Genomic DNA, 14,619 nt, shown 5'->3' with positions numbered 1-14,619 from the left:
AAGCCTTGGAGGAAACCTTGCGGGCGAGGACCATGTTCATCACTTCAAGTAAATAAGTGCAACACATTAAGAATGAAAATCACACAACAAGCTACGATTATAATCCTTGCAGGCTCAATTATTCATTTCAAAATTGATAGCAGATTCTTGTCCCAACACTCTATTACAATATGAAAATGAGACATAAATTGAAAATGACATTTTGTTATCTGATAACATACCTTACATGTTGAATATGTCATGCAAGCTACAAATTTTTTTCCTTAAAACTACAAAAGGTGGAATTTCTGCTACATAGCCAAAATCTCAATCTTTCTTGACATGTTCCAAGAACGATGCCATGAAAGATTGCATCGCCTCAAAGGTGTTTTGTCGCCTTTCCTCCATTGCCGCTCGACGTGCTGATTCTTCCTTCATATGAGAGACCAATTGTTATAAGGCATCATCCTTTGCATTCACTTTAGAGCTTGTTTTCTTCTCTTCCTTCTCTTTGATAGGCATGGAGATACCCACCTCAACTGCCTCATCATCCTCCCCGAAAGAAGAGGCGTGACTTTTGCAAACCACATTAGCCATGTCATGCATATATTCATCAACAATGTCGTACCATTTGCATGATCGCTTTCGATCATTGCCTGAAATTGCATTATGTGCCTTGTCATCTCTATATTGCTTATTAACCCTTGCCCACTTCTTTCTACATGCAAGTCCATCCTTGTCGCAATCTACAAACATGAAAGCAAGCTTTGTCGTCACCTTTCCCCAAAGGTCCACTCCTTGTTTTGGCATTTTGTTGAAGTCGTCATTCATCCCTCCTCTAATGTGTATCAAGTGCTCAACCCAAAATTCCTTCCACATCACTTTGTCTCCACTATCATCCCTCCTCTAATGTGTATCAAGTGCTCAACCCAAAATTCCTTCCACATCACTTTGTCTCCACTATCATCATCCTCTTCTTTCACAGTGGCTTTTACCTTGCTAGTCTTTCCTCTTTTAGGAGCACTACCATCCATGTCCACCTTGCCCTCCTTTGTGGACTGCTTACGAGAGTTCTTGTGTGGATTTGAAGAGCTTGCTTGCACATCCTCCCCGAACAAAAGCTTGCCATTTGCTTGCCCTTTGGAAGTGATTATGAACTTGAATTCTATATGAAACCATCCCACCTATAAACGGACTTGAGAGAGAATGGATCTCTTCTTGGTGTCTTAAAATGTTGAATTTGATGTCATAATACGGCAAAGCTAATGACACACGTGCATGGAAAAGGTCTAATAGGTCTCTCTCTCTCTCTCTCTCTCTCTCTCTCTCTCTCTCTCTCTCTCTCTCTCTCACACACACACACACACACACACACACACACACACACACACAAGATGTGCTTTAGGGTTGCAAAGATGGCTCTATGGTGCTTGTCGTTGCAGTCATGGAGCACAGGGAATGTAGATGGTCTAAATCTCAAGGTTGGGGCTACAATTTGAAGGCTTTCCATGGGTGGAGTCAATATAGTAGAGAGATTCTATGTTGTTTAGAGTTGGCACAATCCTCCATATTGTCCATTATACTGTGATACAAAGAAACAAATATGGAATCAAATACATCTTATCCATTTTGATCAATCACAAGGTGCCTCAAGGTCCCCCCCTCCTTTATTCATTTAGTAGCACATTCTAGGGACTCTCGAAGCCAAAAAGGGATGAACAACCCCATGCAAAAGTTTAAGTAAAACATGAATAATACAATGACACAATGTTGTCTTTATAGCTACCATCGATTATGCTACTTGAGCTCCTTGCCCTTTCACCCCTTCTCAACACCAAACGTTACGTCTCAAGGCCCTTGGACCCTTTCAAGGATCCTAGAAGGGAAATCTCTTTTGTCATTGCAACTATGGACTCACATTGCCTACAAGTGAATAATAACAAACCACACTCACTACAGAGGCCACACACTACTAAGCAGGGCACAACTAAAACTTCTAAAGGACAAGAATGGAGGAGCGAGAGCCAAATCCATGTTACAACAATTTGTAGTGAAGATAAATGAGAGAAGATGCACAAAATTTGCATCCATGGGCATTTTAAGTCAATGTGTGTGTGTGTGTGTGTGTGTGTGTGTGTATGTGTGTGTGTTTTTTTCGTGGGGGGGGGACGTCGTGAGGATGAAGAGCTTACAATAAGGTTTGGGAGGGCATATCAAATTAAGAGTGTAATATAAGATATAAGAATGGTTTTTACCAGAGAAACGTGGAGAGAGAGAGAGAGAGAGAGAGAGAGAGAGAGAGAGAGAGAGAGATGTCTACAATTGCACGTATCAAATTAAGAGTGCGAGATAAGCTATCATAATGGTTTTTTGAGGAACATGGAGAGAGAGAGAGAGAGAGAGAGAGAGAGAGAGAGAGAGAGATCTACGATTGCACATTGTAGCATACACCTCCCCAAGGCTTTCATTGACATTAATTGGTATGTGCTCAAGAGCTAGAAAGCTGCAAGTATTAAACTCCAAGCCTAGCCTCTTTTTTACTAGACTTTTACCACAATAATGCTACAAAGCTACGAGTTTGAAATTCGACACTCCTCTCGAGAGTCTTTTCTATTTTTTAAAGAAAAAACACTTTCAATTTTTTTAACTTATCGAGAATCTTTGAAGATATCAAAGATATTAAGTGCCCTAGTCCTAGTCGTAAGGGATATACTGCTACATGCTTAGGTTTTGTTACGAATGTATATTGAATGTGGAAAACCAAAATTTCTATATAGTAACTATATTGGAATTTCAAATTGCTACTTCCAAGTAGCAACTACACAACGTTACTATCTAGCAATTGCATAGCTCCTATGATATTGCTACTTCCATCTAGCAAACAATATACTACTATATAACAAATTCATAAGAACCTTCACTTTGCTAGTTGCATCTAGTAATTAAACTACAAAACCTCACATTTGCTACCTCCATGAGTTGTTTTTCCAACTTCTATCTAGCAAAAGCCCTAACATGCCAAAAGTATCCATATGGTAAGTCGTTCAAAGTTCCTTGTGCTGCTTCATAAGAAGCTGCTGAAGAGCAACGATGCAGTATACTATTATTGCTAATCTCAACTGCACCCACATTGGCTATCGCCTGCACGTGGTTTAGCAAGAAAAGTTCCTTAAAACGCTAGGTGATGTGAGCCGCATTGGCTATCACCTGCACGTAGTTTAGCAAGAAAAGGTCTTTACAACCCTGGGTGATGTGAGATACTGGCGAATGCGTGCACACAAACACACACACACACACACACACACACACACAGAATGGGGATATTAACATCAATATATGCACTGCGCTATGGAATGCTAATTCTTTGTTAGTGATAATTGCAATATGCCTATTTGGCATACTATAGCTGCTATATGGAGTTTCTACCTTGATCGCCTGCAAAAAGACCTTTGAGAAGATGTGAATAGATTTTCATTGCCCGCCCAGAAGTAGCTTTCCTCCAAGGGAAAATGAGGGTTTGTCTTGGCTACGATACCAAACTCATGAACTTGCAACAATATAAACTTGATCCGATAGCTACTGCGTACATGGACCTTTGTTCATAGTATCTGCCACTGAATCGTGGTTATTCACAACAAGATGCGTTCAAATCCACACCACCAGCATTCCCTTATTCATAAGCTGCTAAAGAGAAATGATGCATTATACAGTTGTTGATAATCTCAACCGCACCCGCATTGGCTATCGCCTACATGCGGTTTAGCGATAAAAGCTCTTCTCATTCTCTTTCACCTTAGAGAGAGAGAGAGAGAGAGAGAGAGAGAGAGAGAGAGAGTGAGAGAGAGAGAGAGAGAGAGAGAGAATAGGGATAGCAGTGTGCGTTGCGCTATGGAATGCTAAATCGCTATTGGCGATAATTGCACTCGGCCTGTTTGACATACTATAGCTGCTATATGGCAAATGAGCACATACAATAGAGGTTGGGAGATGCAAATAGAGGTCAAATGAAGACGACAAGATGCAGGATGAGGAGGTATGCTGCAAGGGATGGGATATGTTTGATTATGCACATGCAAGCTGCAATGAGGGCGTAGTAGCAAGTATGTCTATTGAGAGAATCATCATAGTTCCATTAATCAATGTGGGTAGATTGCTTATTTTACCTTCACACCGAAGTTAGAAGAGGCTTGAGAACAAAATAGTCTTCAAGGTTGGAAACAACAAGATCTAATATAGCTCTCATGGTTTCCCATGTCAAACTACCAACATGAGGAGTCAGAACGACACTATCTAGAGGCATCAGGTCTTGGGGGACTTGAGGCTCATTCTCAAACACATCTAGGACACCTCCTTTGATATGGCCCTCCACCAATGCCTTCAAAAGTTTTGCTTCATCCACTATCGCACCTCGAGCTATCAAACCTCAAGCTATGTTTATGAGAATCCACCTGGACACAATGCATCGAGGACTTCCGGGTTAATGTTGCCCTTTGTCCCCTCCATCAAGGGGCAAGTGATCATCAAAACTACCTTTATATGCCATTGGGTACCCAAAAGCGTCAGCCGCTCACTTTGCTATGGCAATGCCAATCCTTACAAGCCCCACAATTCCCACTCGCTTTCCACTTGCCTGCAATGCACTAAGACAATCATTGTTAACCAAACTACATCCATTTTCACATTAACTGCGGCCATGCGGGCTCTTCAGGAGCATTTTTGAATCCAAGGTAGTTTGCAAATATGATTTAAAAATTTTGAACGGCATACATTAAAAATGATTTTTATCTGCATCATTCCTAATACCCACTCCATGATTGCTCAGAAGGTGAATCCCTAGATGAGGATAACTTGCATGGCCTGATCTAGATGCATATACCTCCTGCTTGCTAAGGCGCCCTCCAAAATTTGCTTGCCCATCTTGATGATTGCATGGTACTACAACGAGGGCAACCACATTGTAGATAAGAAATGGTACCAAGTATGTCCAATGAGAGAATCGTCATAGTTCCATTAACCAATGTGGGTAGATTGCTTAGTTTACCTAAAGGCCGAAGTTAGAAGAGGGTTGCCAGCAAAATAGGCTTCAAGGTTGGAAACAACAAGATCTGCTATTACCCTCCTGATTTCCCATGTCAAACTACCCACTTGAGGAGTCAGAACAACACTATCCAGAGACATCAGCTCTTGGGGGACTTGAGGCTCATTCTCAAACACATCTAGGACACCTCCTTTGATATGGCCCTCCACCAATGCCTTCAAAAGTTTTGCTTCATCCACTATCGCACCTCGAGCTATCAAACCTCAAGCTATGTTTATGAGAATCCACCTGGACCCAATGCATCGAGGACTTTCGGGATAATGTTGCCCTTTGTCCCCTCCATCAAGGGGCAAGTGATCATCAAAACTACCTTTATATGCCATTGGGCACCCAAAAGCTTCAGCCGCTCACTTTGCTATGGCCATGCCAATCCTTACAAGCCCCACAATTCCCACTCGCTTTCCACTTGCCTGCAATGCACTAAGGCAGTCTGTGTTAGTCAAACTATATCCATTTTCACATTAGCTGCATCCATGCGGGCTCTTCAGGAGCATTTTTGAATCCAAGGTAGTTTGCAAATATGATTTAAAAATTTTGGCATACATAAAAAAATGAATTTTATCTGCATCATTCCTAACACCCACTCCATGATTGCTCAGAAGGTATTCGAATCCCTAGATGAGGATAACTTGCATGGCCCGATCTAGATGCATATACCTCCTGCTAGCTAAGGCACCCTCCAAAATTTGCTTGCCCATCTTGACGATTGCATGGTACTACAACGAGGGCAACCACATTGTAGATAAGAAATGGTAGCAAGTATGTCCAATGAGAGAATCATCATAGTTCCATTAACCAATGTGGGTAGATTGCTTAGTTTACCTTCAGGTCGAAGTTAGAAGAGGCTTGCCAACAAAATAGGCTTCAAGGTTGGAAACAACAAGATCTGCTATAACCCTCCTGATTTCCCATGTCAAACTACCCACATGAGGAGTCAGAACAACACTATCCAGAGACATCAACTCTTGGAGGACTTGAGGCTCATTCTCAAACACATCCAAGACATCTCCTCCGATACGGCCCTCCACCAATGCCTTCAAAAGCTTTGCTTCATCCACTATCGGACCTCGAGCTATCAAACCTCAAGCTATGTTTATGAGAATCCACCTGGACCCAATGCATCGAGGACTTCCGGGTTAATGTTGCCCTTTGTCCCCTCCATCAAGGGGCAAGTGATCATCAAAACATTTAAATTAGCTGCCAACTTAGTTTCATTGGAATAGTAAGAATAAGGTATTCCTAACTTTGTTGAACTACCTTTATATGCCATTGGACACCCCAAAATTTTTAGTCACTTGCTTTGCTATGGCCATGCCAATCCTTACAAGCCCCACAATTCCCACTCGCTTTCCACTTGCCTGCAATGCACTAAGAAACTCTGTGTTAGCCAACCTTAGGAAGGGTGGAATGATAATGGTGGCAAAGAGCCCATATTATTGCATGCAACAATTGAGATATGGGACCACATTGACAGGTTCCGCCACTGGCTATCGAGGATGCCACCCGCACTTATGACACAGCCACTCTGGAATGGGAGAAAGATTTTGTGTGCATGTGTGGGGTAGAGAGAAGGGGCCTCGATCAGGGAGAAAGAGATATAAGGGAGGGGGATAGATACCCAAGCTTCCCAATAACTTGCCAAAGAGAACATAGTGGACATGGACAACAAGCCATTGGTTTTGCAAAGTGAGGGCAACTCTTCAAACACAATCATCTACAATTGCATCTTGAAAGAATGTGGTAATAAGCAAAACGCCAATCTGGGAAAAAAAAATTGAATTTGTGGAATGGGCACTGAAACCCTAACATCTACATCACAAGGAGGCATGTACAACTTGCAAGAGTTATAGCTTGCAAGGAAGGTGAGAAACCACACAAAGATGGAGTGAGCAAGAGTCATGGAGCAGAAAGAGGACCGATTTTTAATGTTGGAGATGGCTTTGTGAGGGGATGGCTTGCAACTTGACCAAGTTCTTGCGCCAGCCTTCAGTCTTACTACAACTACCTCAAGCAACCATGGCCTTCGACAGGTCTGAAAGAAGGGAACTATTGGTATACGACAAACATGTGGCCATGAAGGTTGTATGCAAATACTTTTCTCAACAGTACGCAAGCCACAATATATAGCTAAGTGATCGACTGTAGGTAAGAGGCATGATGGGATGCCATGGGGAGATGAGGCATCCATGGAAGATGCAGAGGAGATGGAGATGAAAAGAAATGGTGGCGAAGAGCCTAAATTATTGCATGCAACAATTGAGATATGGGACTGCATTGGCAGGTGCTTCCACTGGCTATCGAGGATGCCGCCCGCGCTTATGACACAGCCACTTTGGAATGGGAGAAAGATTGTGTGTGCGTGTGTGGGGTAGAGAGAAGAGGCTCGAGCAGGGAGAAAGAGATATAAGGGAGGGGGAGAGATACCCAAGCTTCCCAACAATAACTTGCCAAAGAGAATAGAGTGGACATGGCCAACAAGCCATGGGTTTTGCAAAGCAAGGGCAACTCTTCAAACACAATCATCTACAATTGCATCTTGAAAGAATGTGGTAATAGGCAAAATGCTGATCTGGGAAAAATAATTCAAATTTTGACCAAGGAGCACTAGCGCCCAAAGGGTAAGAGAACTCATTGTTCATGGCACATGCATGCATCATGATGGGTGTAGTAGAATGAAGAGGGTGATAAGGCAACCTATCTGCTGCACTTGAGTTTGAGACATCAGAAACAAATGGAGGCCTGATTCCCATGATGCTTACTTGACATTACAACATCATCATTTTCTTGCAGCACTAGTCCGCAAAATATGTTTAACTTAAGAAAGTTATTCAAATCATAGAAGTTCAAGCCATTATTGTGAGAAAAAGGGCTATGTTTGATAGTTTATGTGGTGTGTGCGCGAATGTTTTTGGAGATTGGACAAATTTGCCATGTCAAAGAAGAGTGTTAGGTTAATATTGTTGACAAGCACAATAAGAATGGTTAAGAATAACTTGCTGAAAAATCAAACACATTTTCAATGACCCGATTACAAAACATTTTTCCTTCAAAACCCTACCTAAGATTTTCCTACAAATATTCGAGACTTAATTTACTTGCTCAATTCATCATATTGCAACCTTTTACATATTATGATGGCATCTAAAGTTTTGTGAGCTGAAGTTGAAAGTAATTCTTTGAAGATTCTTGGAGAGACAAAGGAGATTAAAGACAATGTTAAAAGTAAAATATCATATGGGCACATCCCAAAATCCTTATGATAGCATCATTTTGCAGATCTCAACAATGAGATAATGAGAAAGAATCTCGAAAAGATGAAGGCACAAACATATTATTTAGATAGGGAAATCATCAATTTCAAATCAAACTTAAACGAGCTAAATGCTATATGCCTTAGAATGACGCCATCAAAAACTAGCAACATGAAGAATAAAACTATTGTTTTAGACTAAACATAAGATCATTCATTGTTTACTTTATATCTCTATCATCCCTCCCTCTCTCTCTCTCTCTCTCTCTCTCTCTCTCTCTCTCTCTCTCTCTCTCTCTCTCTCTCTCTGTGTGTGTGTGTTGTTGTGTGTGTGTGTGTGTGTGTGTGTGTGTGTGTGTGTGTGTGTCTTCACACACACACACACACACACACATTACCGTAATAAAAGGACATTTTACATCAATATTTGTTTAATGGATTTAGGGAGATCATACATATTTCCGAGTAGATTCTCAATTTCAAATCAAACTTAAACTCAAACTTTTGGCTTATGCATCTACTAGAGCGAATATTGACGACATGCTCACAAAAAAAAGAGTTTATGATTTTAGAATACATGGATCCATATATTACAAAACAAGTAATTAATTATCGAATGAAAAAGATGGAATTCAAAAGCTGAACTATGCTCAATTGTATGTTTACGACACAGAACATGAGCTAGAAAATTGAGCAAAGGGAATGAACAAAATAGATGCAGCAATTGTTCTTAGTTTACAAAAAATGATGCATATTTGGAATCTGTATGCAAAATGTTTCAAAGCATTCGGAGATTATCTGAATGAAAATGCTAACAGTGATGTCAAGTTAGTAATTTCTGAGTCCAACAAAGTAGCAAAGTAATATGGAGTATCTTTAGGAAGTGAAGTTGCATCTATAATGCCAAGTCATGGAGATGATGAGCATATTGGACATCGCGATATTCAACTTTTGAATATTAATGGCAGTATCAAGAGAATCAAAAATCTAAACAACTCTTATATGCCATTAACCTATGTTTTGCTTTTCCCTAAAGGACAAGAAGGTTGGCATTTGAATATGCCAAAGCATATTCAAGATACCTCCAAACACAAGAAGAAGAAAGAAAAACAGTTTATTACTCAAAGAGAGTATTATGCGTACAGGTTGCAAATCAGAGAAGACACAAATGCATGTCTGTTAAGAGGAGGTAGGCTTCTTCAACAATATTTAGTTGACGCTTATATTATAATTGAAGAATTTAGGTTATTTTGGTTAAGGAATAATCAATCAAATCTACGAAGTGAAGTATATCAAGATTCGATATCGAAACAAGATGAGAATACAAACCTTATCACAACTGAGTATCTAAATAGCTTAAATCTTGGAGGAGGATATCCACCTCATAAACTACATTTGAAAAAGAATGCGCCTATAATATTATTGAGAAATATAAATCCCCGAAGAGGTTTATGCAATGGAACGCACATGATCTATAAAAATTTCTTCAAAAGAGTTTTTGAAGTTGAAATCATTAAAGGAACTCACACTGGAGACAAAGTTTTTACCAAGAATAACGTTCATTCCAAATTCAATGACATTATCATTTGAAATGAGAAGAAGCAATTTCCTATATAGCTGGCTTTTGCAATGACGCTAAAGAAATCCCAAGGACAAAGTATATTGAAGTTGGGGATATATTTATCAACACCAGTATTTATCCATGGAAACCTATATGTTGCATTATCAAGAGCAAATTCTTCAAAATCCATAAGAATTTTCTTGGGAGTTGACAAAGAATATACCAAAAAAGACACAACCAATGTTGTCTATGAAGAAATATTGGAATTAACAAATAAACGCAACTAAAAGAGTTATAATTCTTTTTTGATGTCCATTTAAAACTAAAAATATCAAACAACAAAATAGCAAAATAAAAACTGAACGTAAATAGCATTAAAATAACTTTCATGAATTGCATGCTATTTTCAATCAATGTTAATAGGGAAATGAACTACAGATTGTCAAGCGTAGATTTCAAAGAATTGTGAATTGAGATGAAAGCATAAACCAATCATTTGTCTCAAGAAAAAATCAACTATACTTGCAAGTAGAAGGCATGGAATTATGTAGAAATTGAATATAAAAGAGAAATTCATCTTGATACATATGCTTGAAAGTTGTTCTTTATTTATTTAGTTTTGTAGTGCTGCATGTATGTCAAATTTTCCTACTTTTGAAAGCACAACATAACTCATTATTTAACAAACATTGCATACATTCTCTCTTGTTAATGTTTCTTCTACCATCCCCGTCTGGAAGACGGGTTTACACGCTAGTATTCTATTAAAAAGAGAGGACCGAAGGTCCACGTGGCTGCAAATCCTTCCAGCCACGGCATCTCTCCTCCTTTCCTTCTCTACTTTCTCCCACCCACTTGGCTCGAATCACGTTCACATCAATGCATCATGCGCCTCATGGACTGCCTTGAGATGCGGGAGTATATCCACTATCAGGATTTGAGGTTTGCCATATTTCCCTCAAGCTGCAAACAAGGCACATTCCAGTCTTCATGGCCTCTAGCTGGTGCAAGACTCGAGAGGGGACTAGGCTACTTGAACCCACCAAGCTTGCCTTTGGCTTCACATTCAATATGCTACTCTCGAAGTGCTATTGCCTTGCCCCAATACTCCATCATCATTATCCAAGAAAAGCATCCATGCTTCAATAGACAAGCAGTGGGCCATCACAGTCTGTGGTTTTTTGATGTTCTCAAATCTCATGCACAAAGAACTGTGTGCAAGGAACCGCCATGATACTAAGGGCTTTGATCTCTCTTCTCTCTTCTCTCTCTCTCTCTCTCTCTCTCTCTCTCTCTCTCTCTCTCTCTCTCTCTCTCTCTCTCTCTCTCTCTCTCTCTCTCTCTCTCTCTCTCTCTCTCTCCGATAGTAAGGTGTGACTTAACTACACTTCTGCTTCCCTTATCTGCTACTGCAATCTCCATCACCATCTCCTCTGTGAGTTTCATTTCCGCACTCACTTATGCTTCCCTCTCTCTGCCCTATCATGCAACCCTACTGTCACAAGGAGTTTCCATCTATTTTCTATATAGAAAGTTGGCACTTAGGTAGGATTCTCCTAGGTTGCCCTTCCTTTGACTTTTCTTGATACCTAGAGAACTGGTTTCTCCAGGTACCAAACTCCGAAGGGTGGAAATCTCTCTCTCTCTCTCTCTCTCTCTCTCTCTCTCTCTCTCTCTCTCTCTCTCTCTCTCTCTCTCTCTCTCTCTCTCTCTCTCTCTCTCTCTCTCTCTCTCTCTCTCTCTCTCTCTCTCTCTCTCTCTCTCTCTCTCTCTCTCATTTTTCTTGACCTCTCTACCCTATCCTGTACTTGCCCTAGGTTCTATACTTGCAAGTGAGCTTCGTTCTTGCTAAAATGGTGTTCTTGTAAATCCAGTGTGTGTTGCTGCCATGCGCTCTTCCTCCCTTGCGAGAGTGATCCTCAACTGCATCCTCCTCCTTCGTGCGTGTTGTGTTGCCCTTAGCTCTGATGTCATCATGCTTCATCAGCTATGCGCAGGATTGCAGAAGATGGTCAGTGCACGTGGCGCTTCTCCGATTGCATTTTGCTTCAGTACGTCAGGCACGCTCTACTGCCAAGGCTTGTGCAGGCGTAGTTTCTCCTCGTCTGGTGATTGTAGCTCGATCGTGTGCTTCTAATTAATCAAGCTTATATTAATTACGGTTGGTCTCTTGCAATGATTATTATTCACAATCTTTTGTATATAGCGCTATTTGAGGCATTTGGAGAGAGAGAGAGAGAGAGAGAGAGAGAGAGAGAGAGAGAGAGAGAGAGAGAGAGAGAGAGAGAGAGAGAGAGAGAGAGAGAGAGAGAGAGAGATGAAATGAAATGTTATATAAGACGTCTTCTAAAGGCCAAAATTAGCTGTGAGACCAAATTGATACAATCCTAGTGGATTTAGTACAATGTTTGGGTATAAATAATATAAAGGAAAATGAAAGCTAAAATGAACATGAGTGTCGAAGGATGTCCGACTTCGGGTATTGTCCCATCAGTCCTGGAAGAGCATCGTCAATGTCCGTATCTGTAAATATTTGTATTGAATGTCTCTCATGTTGTGCTAGCTAGAATAGTCTTGATTCTCTAGGTGAGCTCCATCAATGTCATGGTGGCTCTCACAGATGTAAATGTCTAGCTCTCCCAAGGTCAATGGCTTTGTTAGTCAATATACCTTTGGTATAGGTGGATTTAAAGTTAGATATATAGATAGAGAGAGAGAGAGAGAGAGAGAGAGAGTACACCCATCTTCATACAAAAAACATGCTAAAGAGAGAGACAAAAACTTGTTTCATTGATCTGTAGGGTCCTTCACCATAGCTGTACAACCCACAAATTTGTCAAGAAAAACAATAAGTGATTCTTTTAGGGGACATGCACATGGCTCGGCCTATTGAGTCTTTAAAATTCTAAAAACCAAAAAGAATTCTTCGACTCATGAAAACTTTGAGTCAAACCTAATTTGGTCTCCCCGTTATGGGCAAAGCCTTTCCTCCCTTATACGGTCCCTGCAATTGGTAAATCCTTTGTCGCTCCTGTTGGAGGCATCGACACTCTTTGCATCATTTGTTAGTACGTGCATTTGTTGCCTTGCAATAAACATTACAAACATTATTTAGTCGTTATCTATATCTAATGCTACAACTGTATCGATTTTTGCATTACACATGAAACCAAAAATCTACTTGAGTGATCTTTAAAAAACATAAGATGACGGTAGATAGCATATCTTTCATCATTTGGGATAGTGTTGACCTTAGAAAAATAGTTTGGCCTTGGTACATCTTCTAATCTACGGGCGTGTTCAATGGAGTTGGGCAAGGAAGTTGTCCTTGAGCTAACTAATTTTTTAATGGCAACCCAAGACATAGAGAAGCCGTGGGAGGAGAGTTCTTATTATTTGTTTGGTCAATCTAAGCCAAAACCACCTTTTTACATATATGGATTGATGATCATGTTGGGTGGGATGGGAATCTAGAGCTCCTTCTTTTGAAAGAGATTCTGTGTCTTGTTGATAACTACCTAGTCTATTGGTGCAAGGAGTCCAATTTGGTATCTGTAGATGTTATCTTGCAAAGAATGGAGGAAGTTTCATCTATTATTCCTTCTAGAAAACTATTCCTGAGTGACTCCTATTATTCTCTTTTGTGGAGATGAAAAATGGATGTCACAAATTTTATGTACTTTGAAAGATTTGACGTAAAGTCTCATGCTTTACTTTGTGTCAATTATAAAGATTATTATATTTTAATTTGTTAAAAGTTGGTTTTAAGTGAAGAAATATAAGAAATTTGAAATATACTCTACGTTCCACTTTTGTGTCAAATAGATGGAGCCTAGAGACACAAGGCTACATAGGTTCCAATGTAATTATAAGTGCAAGCATAGCTCTCTTGGGTATGAGCTTGTTAGTAGGAGGACATATTATGAGCACCTTCGTCCATGATTGCAATGGGGATCTTCGTCCAAGCATAAGTATTGAAAATTTTGAGCATCCCACCTCCAACTCTCAACCTACTAGTGCGGTTGAGACTGCTCAAACATCATCACATCAAGCACCTAGAAAACAATGGCGTTCATGCAAAGCATATTGCTATGGTGGAAGGTTGGTAGCTCCATCAACCTATAAAAGACATCAAGATGCTGAGGCTAGATATTGAGAAATAAACTCATTATTTGGCATTCAAAGTATACATGATTCACGGTGTGAAGAAACCATTGTACCTACAAGCACAAACAAACTTCAATTGGATTTGAATTATCAAATCCTTGAATATAGTACTTTTGAAGCTATCGTAGATGAAAATCACGATCAAGGCTTTGAAGAGAATGAGCATGCTATCTTCCATAGCTATGAAGCTCCTGCAATTGTTGAAGGTGGTCAAAACCTTGAGAGCGTGAGAATGCAAGGACTCTTGACAATGAAGATCTACTAAACAATGAGCAAGAAGTGACAACAGGAGGAAGATGTGGCCAATAGAGATGATAATATTCTTTAAAAAAATAGTTCAAATGCAAGCCCTATGGGATGAACATCAGGTCTCTATTGATTTTCAAGATCAAATGCTAAAGCTTTTGTTTGGAAAAAGCACAGAGAATGGTGTAGAGAGGTTGAGTTCTCTTTTAGTAAAGCTTCTAGACAACTGTGAAGGCAACCTTGGTGGCATCAATGCTCCATCATGTTGTCCAAAGTTGAACACAATGTACAAAAGCCTTGGTATGGTAGACAAAGAGA

General features: G+C 40.1%; 3 pseudogenes; 1 reads left to right on the top strand and 2 right to left on the bottom strand.

Moving 5' to 3' along the window:
• Window positions 1-306: 306 nt before the first annotated feature.
• Window positions 307-5,400, bottom strand: LOC147440226 (uncharacterized; annotated as a pseudogene).
• Window positions 5,401-5,901: 501 nt separating this feature from the next.
• LOC147440225 (hydroxyphenylpyruvate reductase pseudogene) lies at window positions 5,902-11,334 on the bottom strand (annotated as a pseudogene).
• Window positions 11,335-13,810: 2,476 nt separating this feature from the next.
• LOC147440224 (uncharacterized) lies at window positions 13,811-14,364 on the top strand (annotated as a pseudogene).
• Window positions 14,365-14,619: the final 255 nt, after the last annotated feature.

This window comes from Adiantum capillus-veneris, chromosome 15 (assembly GCF_014529385.1).
Source record: "Adiantum capillus-veneris isolate H3 chromosome 15, ASM1452938v2, whole genome shotgun sequence".
Classification (NCBI taxonomy): Eukaryota; Viridiplantae; Streptophyta; class Polypodiopsida; order Polypodiales; family Pteridaceae; genus Adiantum; species Adiantum capillus-veneris.
This window is presented reverse-complemented; position numbering and strand designations above follow the sequence as displayed.